Source organism: Astatotilapia calliptera, chromosome 15 (genome assembly GCF_964374335.1).
Source record: "Astatotilapia calliptera chromosome 15, fAstCal68.1, whole genome shotgun sequence".
NCBI classification, from domain to species: domain Eukaryota; kingdom Metazoa; phylum Chordata; class Actinopteri; order Cichliformes; family Cichlidae; genus Astatotilapia; species Astatotilapia calliptera.
In genome coordinates this window covers 2,381,329-2,385,251 of record NC_137436.1, presented here as the reverse complement: position 1 = coordinate 2,385,251, position 3,923 = coordinate 2,381,329, and the positions used below count along the sequence as shown (strand labels likewise).

Genomic DNA, 3,923 nt, shown 5'->3' with positions numbered 1-3,923 from the left:
GCTCCATGTGTGATTTACTTTAACTTTATCAAATGTTCGGTCGCTAACTCGTTCAGAAACCCACTCCAAAAAACTAACATCTCACATCGAACCATGCGATCCAAAAACAAGACCTATTTGGATTATTGGCAGTTTCTGCAAATCACACAGTGGTGTGTTAATCACTAATGCATACTGTTAAAGCTGTGTGTCTCCTTTGGGATGTCCTGGTTGTTTTTTCCAGCGTTATCGTGGTATTTTTCCATCCCTGTGTGGAAACCAGTGACTTCTACAATCAGCGGGGAGCTTAAAGCTAGCATACCTGAGACCCATGTGAACTTCTGTGATGCTGAGCTGTTAGGCATTAAAGGAAACCTTCTGCTAATAGTGGCTAAACATCAGGTTAGCGTTTCCTCTCCTGAGTGACTTTAGAGATGAACAGGGCGAGTGGGGATTAGTTCACATCTTTTTCTTTAAAAAAAATAAAATACATTTTGCATCCATATTTGTCTTGAAGATATTCGATCAGATTGCTGCAATTTGTGTCAGCATGGAAAATATAGTGCAACATTCCCAACTTTGTATCACTCTAAACCTCACAAACTGGAATGGTCTCTACTTTTTAAATTAAGAGTGGCATCCGCTGACTGCGTTCCAGACCTCGCTTGGCGGTGAATTTCCGAACGGACGGGACATCATTTTCAGTTGAACGTTTTCCACGGCTTCAGGTCCATCTCTTCCAATCACGTATTAACAGCGAGCCAGTCTGGACCCTTCAGATGCAAAGCACTCTGGAGCTGGAGCACGATGGGCCTGGCTGCCTTCATGAGAGGACGTCTCCGCTGCCAGCTAGTGTTAACTCACTGTTCACGAGTGTGTGCACGACAAGACTGATAAAAATCAAAGTCTATGCACATTTGCGTAGGTGTCTGGGTGCACACAAAGCGACTGGTGGTAGTGGCATATACCTGCAGAATCCAGCATTTTCCCGAATGATTACATGGAATTTTACAGACTTGCAGGTACGGTCATGGCCCAAGTAATAGGCCGAGCCAAGCAAACTGAATGAGACTGTGAAATGGATTTATTTTGATATTCTTCTTCTAGCTGGGTCTCAGGCCTGCCTCATCATTCCTCTCCCAGTATTACAAATAAACTCATCTCCAAGCCGTTCCTCAAATAAGCAGGCCCGTCCCCGACGATGCACCTCGATAACACCGGATTAGGTTGCCAAACTCAAATAGAGTGGGAAAAGGAGTCGTGAACAGAGGGACTGACGAGGTCAAAGCCTACGAGTATGCATCCAGTGTTTGGTTGTGGAAACAAAAAGAAATCTCTTGCATTTTTGGCGTCATTCCTTTCGTTGGCCCGGTCAACGTGGATGGCCCTCTTAAAGAGTCAAGTTCCTCTGTCTCCTGGAGAGCTCTTGAATGATGACCAGAGCGAACTGCAGGGTTTTAGTCAGTGAAAACATTCATTCTTCTGTTGTTCTGCAGGTGGTTTCACTCATCAGGAAATGAGTTTCATATTTAGGATCTACAACCTTTGCAGACACTTGAGTTAAACCAGGAAAGAAAAATGGCTCCAAGCCTTCAACAAAATACATTCTAATACTTTATACACAGGATGATGTGACAAGTGCTACTCTATACTACTGATAGTAAACCTTAGTTATTGTGCAGGTGTGTATGGAAGGCAATTTAGAACATGTGTCTACTTTGGATCAATTATTTCTAATAAACTGGAAATTGTTTTTATTGAGAAAGTTCCTGCTGACAGGCGACGTTTCAAATTACAGCTGTTGCCGTGTGAAGATGATCCTAAACCAGAAATACATGAAACAGTGATGCAACTCCACCTGCACAACCCCAGTAATAAAACAAAAAGCAGAGAAGTGCTGGAGCATTCATGCGTACTGAGGTGAACTAAGACTGCAGACTTTGCAGCACCGTACTTGCAGATTTAGCCGAAGATGATTCATCGCAGGCTTTCTGTCCCACGTGGACTTAAATCACATGACTTTTACTTGAGTCAGACACAAGTATTAAAACTGATGACTTTAGGGTAAGATTGGGAATATGCTTAAAACTAACTGCTTCATATAATGTCGAGGGCTTCTTTGGTTTTATAGTGCAAGAAACCAAAACAGCTCAAATATGGGGACAAAGCTAAAGTGCCTCCCCACCTAAACTAAAAATGACCAATTCTGAAAGGTGTTGAAAGAGGTATCAAACACAATAAGGTTTCACTTTAATACACCTTTGTTCCCTAGTTTTAAATAACTTACCCATTCGTGTAAGAATGACTGAATCAACTCGGTAAGTACTCCACAGAGGAAATCACCCCATAACAGCACAGATAGCAATTATATGGCATTGGCTTTTTGAAGCAGGCCTATAATAAAAAAGAAAAGTGACAAGCTGTTTAGAACAACATTCACAGCTTGACGTGAGACAGTCTAGGATACTATAAAAGTCCTGCTGCAGCCAAAGTCCGGATAGACAGAATCTCTGCTGAAAACAGATGAAGGTTTTTTGTCCCGTTTTTTCTGTTTTGTCACAGTTTGCTGTTTTCTAAGACTTTTGTAAGCTCTACATGCCACAGCCAGCAGGCCCGGCTACTCCACTTGCTACGTAGCTGATTGGCAGTCACCACAGGTTAGCTGGTAAGCAGAGAAAGCTGTAGAGTCTGAGCAAGACATCTCCAGGGTCTCATTATAAGCCTCATTCGCCAGCAGCTCAGATTCTTATGTCTGAGTGCCCAGGAGTAGCAAAAGGGCCCACTTCATCAGAAGCAGCCAGGGATACACTGCTCCTCCGCTACGTCTATTCAGCGCTGAAGTGTGATATATTGTAGAAGTGACAGTCTGCCCTCAAATCCATTTACAATCAAGTGCAAAAATCTCCATGTAGTTTCTGATTCAGCTTTGATCCCCGACTGCACCACACCTTTATCTCATAATTACCTGAAAGGAAATACGCTGGGATTGTGTCGGTTTGGGTAGGAATTAGAGGAAAAGCCGGGAAAACGCCCATGCTGTGCAAACCCTGACAGTCATCCAGATGGTGGGATATAGAAAAATGGAAAAGAAGATTGGGCGATGCAGATTCGGGGTCTCGTGCAGGTTGCAGCAAATGCATGAAAGTGATCCTACAGAGCTGTTACGCAGCGACAAAGACAGAATGTGCAAGGATTATATTTCAATCAAGAAATCTGAATCGTGCTGAGTTAAAGCCGTATTACAGCACGTTCCCGGAGCACGTGGGCCACAGTGATGAAGACTTGGATGGTTGGTCCTTGCAGACAACCATGTCTGCCCATTTGTTTGTGACTGTGTGACTCATCCACAAAGACGCCTAACATAAACACAAGTACATACTTCAGAGAAGTGTCACAGAAAGACTTATGAATGGTGTTTACAGATACCCATGTCTGCAAGGAGGATAATCCCCGCTGTCTGTCAGACAGTAAGCCTTTGACACCGAGCGCCTTTAGCTGGTTAGCAAGTTAGCAAAAAGATAACGGTTTGCTAAAGACAAAAATAACTGTAGTTAGCTACAGCTTAAGACAAGATAGATTTAAGACATTTCATGCTCCTTTGAGTTAAATCGAGGGCCAACTTAACAACTTAAACCACAGAAAGAAAAGAAGAAACAAAAGTGTTTGGCTCCTGATGTTTGTCCGAGGCGCTGCTTAAAAGAAATTAGTCCTTGTTGTCATCTTTGTCACTCAAAGTTTCAATGGATTCAACTGCCTTGATTCCTAATGTGTAAAATGTGGCTCACTCTCTACACAAAACAATGTACCTCATATATATTTACAGTACCAGCTTCAGCCATGCTACAAAACTCCGTCGTCATTGGTAGCTAGCAGACAGGACTACTGGTTTGAGTGTCTTGGAAACAGATTTAAAATTTAAATGTCAGAGAAAAAAACAACCAAAA

At 42.7% G+C, this 3,923-nt stretch overlaps 1 protein-coding gene across 1 annotated transcript in view; it reads right to left on the bottom strand.

Annotated features, from left to right (window-relative positions):
* cep128 (centrosomal protein 128) overlaps positions 1-3,923 on the bottom strand; it is a 78,934-nt gene that overhangs the window by 72,351 nt on the left and 2,660 nt on the right. The gene's annotated exons all lie outside the window — the stretch shown is intronic.